General features: G+C 45.0%; 1 protein-coding gene and 15 non-coding genes across 20 annotated transcripts in view; 5 read left to right on the top strand and 11 right to left on the bottom strand.

The window, feature by feature from the left end:
• LOC109113276 (AT-rich interactive domain-containing protein 1B-like) overlaps positions 1 to 12951 on the top strand; it is an 849861-nt gene that overhangs the window by 543132 nt on the left and 293778 nt on the right. The window lies entirely within an intron of this gene.
• On the top strand, positions 6839 to 6910 carry trnad-guc. The gene has a single exon. It is a non-coding gene; the product is annotated as a tRNA-Asp (tRNA).
• Positions 7014 to 7085, bottom strand: trnag-ucc. Its single transcript has one exon. It is a non-coding gene; the product is annotated as a tRNA-Gly (tRNA).
• Positions 7380 to 7494, bottom strand: LOC122141163. The gene has a single exon (XR_006157589.1). It is a non-coding gene; the product is annotated as a U5 spliceosomal RNA (small nuclear RNA).
• On the bottom strand, positions 8073 to 8144 carry trnag-ucc. The gene has a single exon. It is a non-coding gene; the product is annotated as a tRNA-Gly (tRNA).
• LOC122141162 lies at positions 8438 to 8552 on the bottom strand. Its single transcript, XR_006157588.1, has one exon. It is a non-coding gene; the product is annotated as a U5 spliceosomal RNA (small nuclear RNA).
• trnad-guc lies at positions 8958 to 9029 on the top strand. The gene has a single exon. It is a non-coding gene; the product is annotated as a tRNA-Asp (tRNA).
• Positions 9498 to 9612, bottom strand: LOC122141159. Its single transcript, XR_006157585.1, has one exon. It is a non-coding gene; the product is annotated as a U5 spliceosomal RNA (small nuclear RNA).
• trnad-guc lies at positions 10024 to 10095 on the top strand. Its single transcript has one exon. It is a non-coding gene; the product is annotated as a tRNA-Asp (tRNA).
• Positions 10199 to 10270, bottom strand: trnag-ucc. The gene has a single exon. It is a non-coding gene; the product is annotated as a tRNA-Gly (tRNA).
• LOC122141158 lies at positions 10564 to 10678 on the bottom strand. The gene has a single exon (XR_006157584.1). It is a non-coding gene; the product is annotated as a U5 spliceosomal RNA (small nuclear RNA).
• Positions 11260 to 11331, bottom strand: trnag-ucc. The gene has a single exon. It is a non-coding gene; the product is annotated as a tRNA-Gly (tRNA).
• On the bottom strand, positions 11626 to 11740 carry LOC122141157. Its single transcript, XR_006157583.1, has one exon. It is a non-coding gene; the product is annotated as a U5 spliceosomal RNA (small nuclear RNA).
• Positions 12144 to 12214, top strand: trnad-guc. Its single transcript has one exon. It is a non-coding gene; the product is annotated as a tRNA-Asp (tRNA).
• Positions 12318 to 12389, bottom strand: trnag-ucc. Its single transcript has one exon. It is a non-coding gene; the product is annotated as a tRNA-Gly (tRNA).
• On the bottom strand, positions 12682 to 12796 carry LOC122141160. The gene has a single exon (XR_006157586.1). It is a non-coding gene; the product is annotated as a U5 spliceosomal RNA (small nuclear RNA).

Raw genomic sequence — 12951 nt, 5'->3', positions numbered from 1 at the left:
GAGAGGGAGTTGTGGCCTCTGAGTTTTTTGTTTGCTGAACTGAGAGTAATAATTATGAAGTGCTTGGAGATCGTAGACATTTAAAATGTGCAAAACCTGAAAAAACAACGCAACTGGAAACGACTGTCTTAAAGCTTTGTTTGCTGCGCTGCGGAGGAGTGCCTGGAATCTACAATTCCTGCAAGCTGCTCCTTTCCTCGTGGTGTCTGGGCCATATGAAATCTGAATCATCAGACAGTAAGCGCTGTGAAGTAAAGCCGCTGACAATGGAACCACAAGATTGAAGACTACAGTGTTACAGGAGTTTCGCTGGCTGCACGGTGGACGAGTGGTTAGATGCTTGGTATGCCATTCGTTTATCAGCTGTGTTTTGAACTACGCGGGATTGGAATGCTGCACTTTGAGTGAGGTCATATTGTCTTGGCTGGACCGCAAAATCCCCTGACTGTGCGTTGGACTCCAGGTAGGCCTTGAACAGTTCAGTTATCTATGATCTCCATGAAGCAGCCAGTCACGGAAAGGTGTAGAGCGCTGACTAGCCAATAGGAACGAAGGAAATTCCAGGGAGGCGGGACGAGTAAAATACACACAATTAGAGGTTCGAATCCCGCCTCGGCCACAAATACCATATAGTGAGTTCGTGTTCGTTTTTCATCTAGAAACACTTTAAGTTCGATTAGCATATAATAAACGAACTTTGTGAACAAAGATAAAATCAATCTTGTAATAATTGTTCATTTGTAGGATGTACAAAATGTGCAACGATCTTAATAAAACATTTACGTTGTGACGGGAAACAAACTACAAAGCCCAAAATGCAATGCATCAAGTGGGAGGAGTCAGTAGGCTGGAGGAAATGGAGAAATCAAATCAATTTAAAGACAGGTGTGTGGGTGCACGTGAGAGGGAGTTGTGGCCTCTGAGTTTTTTGTTTGCTGAACTGAGAGTAATAATTATGAAGTGCTTGGAGATCGTAGACATTTAAAATGTGCAAAACCTGAAACAACGCAACTGGAAACGACTGTCTTAAAGCTTTTGTTTGCTGCGCTGCGGAGGAGTGCCTGGAATCTACAATTCCTGCAAGCTGCTCCTTTCCTCGTGGTGTCTGGGCCATATGAAATCTGAATCATCAGACAGTAAGCGCTGTGAAGTAAAGCCGCTGACAATGGAACCACAAGATTGAAGACTACAGTGTTACAGGAGTTTCGCTGGCTGCACGGTGGACGAGTGGTTAGATGCTTGGTATGCCATTCGTTTATCAGCTGTGTTTGAACTACGCGGGATTGGAATGCTGCACTTTGAGTGAGGTCATATTGTCTTGGCTGGACCGCAAAATCCCCTGACTGTGCGTTGGACTCCAGGTAGGCCTTGAACAGTTCAGTTATCTATGATCTCCATGAAGCTATTTATTCATCATTGACTCTCGGAAAAGATGGGTCTAACGGACATCTAACACACACACACACACACACACACACACAAACATCAATTATTTTTCCTTTGAACCCTCCATTTAAGAATACAAACATTCAAAAGAGTCATCAAAACTGTTGAGAGAACCATATGTTGCTGTGTTATGAATTAATGTTATATGAGTTGATAAGTTATGTTGGGTTGCTTTAATTATGGACTTTGAGATTGGATGCACCGAAGTACTGTTTTGGATTATTTACCTGTGTTGGAATATTTATATTTATTGGGCTTGATATCTTTTGATGACTCGTAGACCTGTGTATTATTCTTTCTCATTTGAAAGTTGTATGATCCCTTGATGCTGTCCTATGTGGTGAATTAATTCATGAGATGGTTTATTTTTGGTTGTTTATTGGCTGTGTACTTTAACGTGCTTTGAAAAGCAAGGGATATTGTAAAAAGAAATAAGCCCCATTTTGAGTTAAATTAAAAAGAAACAGGGAAAAAAAAGTGCGGTTATTTTTGTTTTGTAATGTTCTGTGAAGTGTGATTTGAGTTAAAAGTCATAGCTAGAATCACTACGTCACAGAAAATGGCGCCCGAACAGGGACTTGAACTTAAAAATTTAACTCAAAGATTTAAACTTGTGAAATGAATCTTGAAGTACTTGAAGCAGCATATATGATGATTCTTATTTTTGGAAAATGCTTTTTTGTTTGCTTTATAAAATGAATTGAACTAAAGTGTAAGGCCCGTTACAGGGTAAAGATTTTGAACTTTGTCACTTTGTGCTGGAAACCTTGAAGATTTATTCTTTGTACATTGTTTCATTATTTTATTTGCATTTAATTGTTTAAGTATAGAGCTAATTAACTAAATTGATGTAAACTTAAACTTGTGGTTACCAGGTAATGTGAATTGTTGTAGAAACCTATTCCAATTTCAAAATTTGTGGTGTTAAGCTTGTAATCAGTGACCAAAGAGGGGTAATCTCAGTTTTGATTTATAAGTGATCAAGTATCTATTTGATTGGTATTATTGTTAGGTAAATAATTATTTGTTTTGCACTTCATCTGCTGACAACATATAGCCTACAAATACCCTCTCCTTCATTCACACTGTACATAATGGCCGATGCTTTGCACCCATTGTCAACCCTGGTGGACATTGATATTCCAGATGTTCCAGATGTTGCCACTCCAGTCTGGACACCTGCCCTGCAAACTCGGGTGTCTAATTATCCCTATACTCCCACTCCATCCACTGCATTACAATCAAGGACCCATGTGCAGTTTGCTCCTTCAAACCTTTCCCCTACTACACCTGTGCAATCTCTTGTATGGAATGGAAACCATGGAAACCAGGACCCGATGCAACTGTGTACTCCCTCTCCCACAGGGGATGGTTCTCAAGTGTCTTCAGGGGCCCAGTATGATTTGCCCAGAACGTTTCCTACACCTGCAAGGGAGATTGGACATCTTACTTCCCAGGTCCAGGGTAACTGGGACAAATTGTTTGACCTCATAGAGAAACAAGAGACCGCTGTAAGTGCACTTATTAGTGAACAGAAGCAGAGTTCTTCGCAACTTGAAAGCCAATTGGTAAGTCTTGCTGATAAAGTGGACAACCACACACAACAAATTTCAAAGATTTTGTCAAAAAACAAACAACAGACTGAAACAGAGACTGATCAAATTGTAAAGACAATGAAGTTGTTAATAACAGATGAAATCCAAAAAGTTGAAAAATCACTGGTATCTAATATTCGTTTCATGGTAGAGCAACTTCAACAAGAGGTTCAAGAGGACATCAGAGCTGTCCAGAAAAACTTTCAAAAAAGCCACAATGAACTTGTTAAAGATTTCTCAGATATTAAGGCTGTCCAACAAAACTTTCAAAAAAGTAACAATGAATTTGTTAGAGATTTCTCGCATTGGACTTTCCAACTTGACCGCCTTAGTGATAAAATGAATGAGCTAACAGTGAGTATCGAACACAAAACACCTATGGACCCACAGAAGGAAACTGAAACTGAATCATCTCCTCCATCCATTGGTGTATCACCTCCTGTGAATGCTGTTGCTGTCAAGAGTGACCATCTCAAGTTAACCTTTCCTACTTTTGGAAGACCGTCAGATGACTCTGATCCTCTGTTGTATTTAACTAAATGTAAGGATTTTCTTGCATTACATCCTCTATCTGATCCTGAAATTTTAGCTACCTTTAGAACAGTTCTACATGGCACCGCTCGTGATTGGTGGGAAGTTGCCAGAACTACGATAACTACCTGGTGTGAGTTTGAGTCTTCATTCCTTACTGCTTTTCTTTCTGAAGACTATGAGGATGAACTTGCTGACCGTGTCAGAATCAGAACTCAAGGTGAGAGAGAATCTGTAAGAGACTTTGCCTTTACCTATAGAGCACTTTGCAAAAGGTGGAAGCCTACCTCAACAGAGTCAGACTTAGTCAAAATGATTCTGAAAAACATAAAGCCTTACTTGGCCAGCCAGCTGCGTGGTCGTGTGTCCACTGTGGAAGAATTGGTACGACTTGGACAACAACTTGAGAAGGATCATCTACAACAGTTGCAGTATGACTACCGTTTGAGCTCAAAGCACAGTCAAACTGGGCTTAAAGGTCCCAACGTGAACAGACTTCCAGAGAAACCACAAGTTCAATGCTGGAGGTGTAAAGGCCATCATTCTCCTGGTAATTGCCCACAGTTTACCTTATCCTCACAGTCTACTCCACCATCAACCCAACCATGCTATTAACATGCAACCAACCTTTCCTTTCAAATCCAAAGGTAGACCCACTAACAACTCTGTGGCTACTGCAAATGCTTTACATGAGAAAGTCAATTCCACACATGGACCAACATTTGCTGTTATACCACAAGAATTAATTGTGCCAGTCAGTATTGGTACCTAGACCGGTAAAGCCATTGTTGACACGGGAGCGAGTTATACCCTAATTCATGAAAGCTTAGGGAAAGACCTAGATCCCTCAGAACAAAGCCTTAGTCCTTGGACTCTTGGACCATTATATTTGGCCAATGGAAAGACAGAAGTGCCTCTGGGATGGTTGAATGTTTCTCTTAAATTGCATGACCAAATTTGCCCTTTACCTGTCGCTGTGCTGACAACCCAAGCTCTTGCTTATTCTATTGTTTTGGGCTTAGACTTTATCTTCTTTAGTGGAATGCATATAAATGTGTCTCAGGGGAAGTATTCCTTTAACTCTGATCCAGACGTGGATTACTTCTTCCAGCCTGGTCATGCCAGCGTGCCACCACCGATGAGGTTCCAATGTCTGCAAGTTGGAAACATCACTGACCGTTCCACACTAAGTATTTCCCTGTTAAGTTCTGTTCCACAACCCTTAACATTACCCTTTGCCTTGAAAGATGGTGACAGTGAGGATGACGCAACACTCATCTACCAAGCAGTGGATGCAGCTCACTTACCACCTGATCAAAAGCTACGGTTAAATAATCTCCTGGAAACAAATCCTCAAGTGTGCACCCTTCGCTTGGGGACGGACTAATGTACTTCAACATCAAATCTACACCCATCATCAAATACCTATAAAGCAACGGCCTTATCGAATGTCACCTTCCAAACAAGCCATCGTGAATCAGCAGCTTCAGGAAATGTTGGAGACTGGCATTGTGGAACCTTCACAATCAGGATGGTCTTCACCGGTGGTCCTGGTGCCGAAAAAAAATGGACAACTTAGATTCTGCGTTGACTATCGTAAGATAAATGCTATAACTGACAGCGACGCATACCCACTGCCAAACCTCACCGAAATTTGGAATCACTTTCAGGATCTGCTATCTTCTCCACCCTAGACCTTAACAGTGGGTACTGGCAAGTTACTATGGATGCTTCCAGTAAAGCAAAGACTGCCTTTACTACTCCTGCTGGGCTATTTCACTTCAATGTGATGCCCTTTGGACTTAAAAAATGCCCCAGCCACTTTTCAACGTCTTATGGAGACTGTCTTAGGAGAGCTACGTGGAAGTATTTTGCTTTGTGTACATCGACGATATTATTGTCTATTCTCCATCTGTTGCTCAGCATTTCCTTGACCTCCAAGCTGTTTTCCAAAAATTACAAGAGGCTGGCTTAACCATCAATCTTCGAAAAAGTAAGTTCTGCTTGCCTGAAGTGACATTCCTAGGTCATGTAATCAATATCCAAGGCATTACCGCTGACCCAAGTAAGGTGGAAGCTATTCGAAACTATCCTGTTCCAAGAAATCTGAAGGAAGTGCAACGGTTTCTTGGACTAGCCGGGTGGTACCACCGGTTTGTTGCAAACTTTTCCAGAATTGCTGAACCCCTTAATTCCTTGAAGAAAAAGGGCCGAGTTTTTCAGTGGACCCCACAATGCCAACAGGCTTTTGAAGACTTAAAAACATGCCTGATGACTCCACCCATCCTCGGACATCCCAATTTTGAGCATCCCTTCATTGTCTATACGGACGCCAGTGAGACAGGACTGGGTGCAGTGTTAACCCAAAAGAGAGGACAAGGTATGGAGGAAGTAATTGCTTATGCCAGTCGAACTCTTAATCCCACAGAGTCAAATTATTCTGCAACAGAAAAAGAATGGTTTAGCCGTATATATGGGCATTAGAGAAATGGCAAACACTATCTTGAACATAGGGATGTTCACTGTTGTTACAGATCACTCTGCTTGTGCAGTGGGTGATGAATTCTCCAAAAAACCACCAGTCGTCTCATTCGATGGGCACTGCAGTTGCAGAAGTATGATTTCATTGTCGAATATCGGAAAGGGAAACTGAATGCAGCTCCGGATGCACTTTCACGGCTCATACCCCATACAAGCTGTCATTTGTATTCAGATCAAAAGGATGTGAATACTCTTCCAATTACAGATGAACTAATTTGGGGAGAAACAGCACAGTGACCCAGAGATTGTGCAGATATTTCAAACTCTGGCTGAGGACAAGGGAGGTCAGCAGGAAAAATATGAAGTAATTGAAGATAAGCTATATCTAAAAACAGTGTCCGAAAATCATTCGCACTACCGTATCTTTTATCCCCAAAGATCTTGTGCCATCTATACTGGAACACTATCACTGTGACCCCACAAGTGGACATGCAGGAATCTTTAAAACTTACAAGAGAATTCAGGAAGTTGCTTTCTGGCCTGGGATGTGGTCAAATATAAAACAGTTTGTAAAAAGATGCATAAAATGCCAAACCCTAAAAGCTGACCAACGGAAACCTGCTGGGAAAATGCAGAAGATTAACAGCACACGACCAAGTCAGATCATGGGTGTAGACATCATGGGACCGTTGCCCCGTTAGCACTAACCAGAATGAATACCTTTTAGTATTTGTTGATTACTTCACTCGTTGGGTATGGCTGGGGAGAACTTCTAGATGCGCAACTCCTCGTTAGTATAGTGGACAGTATCTCCGCCTGTCACGCGGAAGACCGGGGTTCGATTCCCCGACGGGGAGAGCTAGATCCTTTCTTCTGCCGAACGACCCATCCAAAAGTTTTTGATGCAGCCAGAAGTCACAGAAGGAGTTCTGCTTCAACATCAGCCTGAGCCAAAGGAAATGCGTTGGCCGGGAATCGAACCCGGGTCAACTGCTTGGAAGGCAGCTATGCTCACCACTATACCACCAACGCAGGCAGAAAAAGTCGGTTTGTGCGGTCAGTAAAAAGTCTCGAAGCGCATGAGTCACCGATAGGGCTAGAGGGAGCTGATGAGATCTTTGTTTGGGCTCATCATTAAATAGAGAAGTTCAGAGTTTGGATCCCATCAAGTACAAGAGAGCGCTGTCTTCCCATGCTGGCTAAATATGTACGAAGTGGTGACGCAGGAGAGTCAAAGACTGCAAATACAGACATTGACCAGACGCAAATCCTTCCACGGCGCGTTTGCAGACGGCCAAATTCATTCTGCTCTTGACATTGTGGTGTAGCTCTGCTGTGAGCAGAGCCCCCAAAAATACAGATCACTCGCAAAAGTTCCCCTCCACGGAAATCTTTAGTAATAGGCGAAAGATTTATGCGACAATGAAGAGAAACTCGAGCTGTGTCTCCACCCCCTTGGGCTTGTGCGCTGCCTGTGGTAAGCCACTACGCTCGCCAAGGGTCATCAAGGGCGCCAACACCTGCCCACATGCATTTCGTCCCCTCCTCACTCCAAACGGGAGGAGTAAATGTCACAAAAGTCCCTTCGGTCGCCCAATAACCACAAACCCAATCAAGGCAATGCAATTTCTTTCCCATGCCTCCATCTGAAAAGTAGAAAAAAAAAAAAAAAAAAAAAAAAAAAAGAGTGTACCGTTCGAAAAGTTAAGCGAATTTAGCTGATGATGGGTCCATCCGGTTTTTTATGGTGTAAGGGCTGGGTCAGCATAAGAAAAAGCCATGCTTTGTTTAGTGATGTCGTAGCAGTTGCGTTGGCTGGGGAGAACTTCTAGATGCGCAACTCCTCGTTAGTATAGTGGACAGTATCTCCGCCTGTCACGCGGAAGACCGGGGTTCGATTCCCCGACGCGGGGGAGAGCTAGATCCTTTCTTCTGCCGAACGACCCATCCAAAAGTTTTTGATGCAGCCAGAAGTCACAGAAGGAGTTCTGCTTCAACATCAGCCTGAGCCAAAGGAAATGCGTTGGCCGGGAATCGAACCCGGGTCAACTGCTTGGAAGGCAGCTATGCTCACCACTATACCACCAACGCAGGCAGAAAAAGTCGGTTTGTGCGGTCAGTAAAAAGTCTCGAAGCGCATGAGTCACCGATAGGGCTAGAGGAGCTGATGAGATCTTTGTTTGGGCTCATCATTAAAGAGAGAAGTTCAGAGTTTGGATCCCATCAAGTACAAGAGAGCGCTGTCTTCCCATGCTGGCTAAATATGTACGAAGTGGTGACGCAGGAGAGTCAAAGACTGCAAATACAGACATTGACCAGACGCAAATCCTTCCACGGCGCGTTTGCAGACGGCCAAATTCATTCTGCTCTTGACATTGTGGTGTAGCTCTGCTGTGAGCAGAGCCCCCAAAAATACAGATCACTCGCAAAAGTTCCCCTCCAAGGAAATCTTTAGTAAAAGGCGAAAGATTTATGCGACAATGAAGAGAAACTCGAGCTGTGTCTCCACCCCCTTGGGCTTGTGCGCTGCCTGTGGTAAGCCACTACGCTCGCCAAGGGTCATCAAGGGCGCCAACACCTGCCCACATGCATTTCGTCCCCTCCTCACTCCAACTCCAAACGGGAGGAGTAAATGTCACAAAAGTCCCTTCGGTCGCCCAATAACCACAAACCCAATCAAGGCAATGCAATTTCTTTCCCATGCCTCCATCTGAAAAGTAGGAGAAAAAAAAACAAAACAAAAAAAAAGAGTGTACCGTTCGAAAAGTTAAGCGAATTTAGCTGATGATGGGTCCATCCGGTTTTTTATGGTGTAAGGGCTGGGTCAGCATAAGAAAAAGCCATGCTTTGTTTAGTGATGTCGTAGCAGTTGCGTTGGCTGGGGAGAACTTCTAGATGCGCAACTCCTCGTTAGTATAGTGGACAGTATCTCCGCCTGTCACGCGGAAGACCGGGGTTCGATTCCCCGACGGGGAGAGCTAGATCCTTTCTTCTGCCGAACGACCCATCCAAAAGTTTTTGATGCAGCCAGAAGTCTCAGAAGGAGTTCTGCTTCAACATCAGCCTGAGCCAAAGGAAATGCGTTGGCCGGGAATCGAACCTGGGTCAACTGCTTGGAAGGCATCTATGCTCACCACTATACCACCAACGTAGGCAGAAAAAGTCGGTTTGTGCGGTCAGTAAAAAGTCTCGAAGCGCATGAGTCACCGATAGGGCTAGAGGAGCTGATGAGATCTTTGTTTGGGCTCATCATTAAAGAGAGAAGTTCAGAGTTTGGATCCCATCAAGTACAAGAGAGCGCTGTCTTCCCATGCTGGCTAAATATGTACGAAGTGGTGACGCAGGAGAGTCAAAGACTGCAAATACAGACATTGACCAGACGCAAATCCTTCCACGGCGCGTTTGCAGACGGCCAAATTCATTCTGCTCTTGACATTGTGGTGTAGCTCTGCTGTGAGCAGAGCCCCCAAAAATACAGATCACTCGCAAAAGTTCCCCTCCACGGAAATCTTTAGTAAAAGGCGAAAGATTTATGCGACAATGAAGAGAAACTCGAGCTGTGTCTCCACCCCCTTGGGCTTGTGCGCTGCCTGTGGTAAGCCACTACGCTCTCCAAGGGTCATCAAGGGCGCCAACACCTGCCCACATGCATTTCGTCCCCTCCTCACTCCAAACGGGAGGAGTAAATGTCACAAAAGTCCCTTCGGTCGCCCAATAACCACAAACCCAATCAAGGCAATGCAATTTCTTTCCCATGCCTCCATCTGAAAAGTAGGAGAGAAAAAAAAAAAAAAAAAGAAAAAAAAAAAAAAGAGTGTACCGTTCGAAAAGTTAAGCGAATTTAGCTGATGATGGGTCCATCCGGTTTTTTTTATGGTGTAAGGGCTGGGTCAGCATAAGAAAAAGCCATGCTTTGTTTAGTGATGTCGTAGCAGTTGCGTTGGCTGGGGAGAACTTCTAGATGCGCAACTCCTCGTTAGTATAGTGGACAGTATCTCCGCCTGTCACGCGGAAGACCGGGGTTCGATTCCCCGACGGGGAGAGCTAGATCCTTTCTTCTGCTGAACGACCCATCCAAAAGTTTTTGATGCAGCCAGAAGTCACAGAAGGAGTTCTGCTTCAACATCAGCCTGAGCCAAAGGAAATGCGTTGGCCGGGAATCGAACCCGGGTCAACTGCTTGGAAGGCAGCTATGCTCACCACTATACCACCAACGCAGGCGGAAAAAGTCGGTTTGTGCGGTCAGTAAAAAGTCTCGAAGCGCATGAGTCACCGATAGGGCTAGAGGAGCTGATGAGATCTTTGTTTGGGCTCATCATTAAAGAGAGAAGTTCAGAGTTTGGATCCCATCAAGTACAAGAGAGCGCTGTCTTCCCATGCTGGCTAAATATGTACGAAGTGGTGACGCAGGAGAGTCAAAGACTGCAAATACAGACATTGACCAGACGCAAATCCTTCCACGGCGCGTTTGCAGATGGCCAAATTCATTCTGCTCTTGACATTGTGGTGTAGCTCTGCTGTGAGCAGAGCCCCCAAAAATACAGATCACTCGCAAAAGTTCCCCTCCACGGAAATCTTTAGTAAAAGGCGAAAGATTTATGCGACAATGAAGAGAAACTCGAGCTGTGTCTCCACCCCCTTGGGCTTGTGCGCTGCCTGTGGTAAGCCACTACGCTCGCCAAGGGTCATCAAGGGCGCCAACACCTGCCCACATGCATTTCGTCCCCCTCCTCACTCCAAACGGGAGGAGTAAATGTCACAAAAGTCCCTTCGGTCGCCCAATAACCACAAACCCAATCAAGGCAATGCAATTTCTTTCCCATGCCTCCATCTGAAAAGTAGGAGAAAAAAAAAAAAAAAAAAAAAAAAAGTAGGAGTGTACCGTTCGAAAAGTTAAGCGAATTTCGCTGATGATGGGTCCATCCGGTTTTTTATGGTGTAAGGGCTGGGTCAGCATAAGAAAAAGCCATGCTTTGTTCAGTGATGTCGTAGCAGTGGCATTAGCTGCGGGAGAACTTCTAGATGTGTAACTCCTTGTTAGTATAGTGGACAGTATCTCCGCCTGTCACGTGGAAAACTGGGGTTTGATTCCCCAACGGGGGGAGCTAGATCCTTTCTTCTGCAGAACGGTCCATCCAAAAGTTTTTGATGCAGCCAGAAGTCACAGAAGGAGTTTTGCTTCAAAATCAGCCTGAGCCAAAGGAAATGCGTTGGCCGGGAATCGAACCCGGGTCAACTGCTTGGAAGGCAGCTATGCTCACCACTATACCACCAACGCAGGCAGAAAAAGTCGGTTTGTGCGGTCAGTAAAAAGTCTCGAAGCGCATGAGTCAACGATAGGGCTAGAGGAGCTGATGAGATCTTTGTTTGGGCTCATCATTAAAGAGAGAAGTTCAGAGTTTGGATCCCATCAAGTACAAGAGAGCGCTGTCTTCCCATGCTGGCTAAATATGTACGAAGTGGTGACGCAGGAGAGTCAAAGACTGCAAATACAGACATTGACCAGACGCAAATCCTTCCACGGCGCGTTTGCAGACGGCCCAAATTCATTCTGCTCTTGACATTGTGGTGTAGCTCTGCTGTGAGCAGAGCCCCCAAAAATACAGATCACTCGCAAAAGTTCCCCTCCACGGAAATCTTTAGTAAAAGGCGAAAGATTTATGCGACAATGAAGAGAAACTCGAGCTGTGTCTCCACCCCCTTGGGCTTGTGCGCTGCCTGTGGTAAGCCACTACGCTCGCCAAGGGTCATCAAGGGCGCCAACACCTGCCCACATGCATTTCGTCCCCTCCTCACTCCAAACGGGAGGAGTAAATGTCACAAAAGTCCCTTCGGTCACCCAATAACCACAAACCCAATACAGGCAATGCAATTTCTTTCCCATGCCTCCATCTGAAAGGTAGAGTAAAAAAAAAAAAAAAAAAAAAAAAAAAAGAGTGTACCGTTCGAAAAGTTAAGCGAATTTAGCTGATGATGGGTCCATCCGGTTTTTTATGGTGTAAGGGCTGGGTCAGCATAAGAAAAAGCCATGCTTTGTTTAGTGATGTCGTAGCAGTTGCGTTGGCTGGGGAGAACTTCTAGACGCGCAACTCCTCGTTAGTATAGTGACAGTATCTCCGCCTGTCACGCGGAAGACCGGGGTTCGATTCCCCGACGGGGAGAGCTAGATCCTTTCTTCTGCCGAACGACCCATCCAAAAGTTTTTGATGCAGCCAGAAGTCACAGAAGGAGTTCTGCTTCAACATCAGCCTGAGCCAAAGGAAATGCGTTGGCCTGGAATCGAACCCGGGTCAACTGCTTGGAAGGCAGCTATGCTCACCACTATACCACCAACGCAGGCAGAAAAAGTCGGTTTGTGCGGTCAGTAAAAAGTCTCGAAGCGCATGAGTCACCGATAGGGCTAGAGGAGCTGATGAGATCTTTGTTTGGGCTCATCATTAAAGAGGAGAAGTTCAGAGTTTGGATCCCATCAAGTACAAGAGAGCGCTATCTTCCCATGCTGGCTAAATATGTACGAAGTGGTGACGCAGCAGGAGAGTCAAAGACTGCAAATACAGACATTGACCAGACGCAAATCTTTCCACGGCGCGTTTGCAGACAATTCATTCTGCTCTTGACATTGTGGTGTAGCTCTGCTGTGAGCAGAGCCCCCCAAAATACAGATCACTCGCAAAAGTTCCCCTCCACGGAAATCTTTAGTAAAAGGCGAAAGATTTATGCGACAATGAAGAGAAACTCGAGCTGTGTCTCCACCCCCTTGGGCTTGTGCGCTGCCTGTGGTAAGCCACTACGCTCGCCAAGGGTCATCAAGGGGGCGCCAACACCTGCCCACATGCATTTCGTCCCCTCCTCACTCCAAACGGGAGGAGTAAATGTCACAAAAGTCCCTTCGGTCGCC

This window comes from Cyprinus carpio, chromosome B20, assembly GCF_018340385.1.
Source record: "Cyprinus carpio isolate SPL01 chromosome B20, ASM1834038v1, whole genome shotgun sequence".
NCBI lineage: Eukaryota > Metazoa > Chordata > Actinopteri > Cypriniformes > Cyprinidae > Cyprinus > Cyprinus carpio.
Note: the sequence above shows the minus strand (reverse complement) of the source record. Positions and strands in the feature narration are given on the sequence as shown.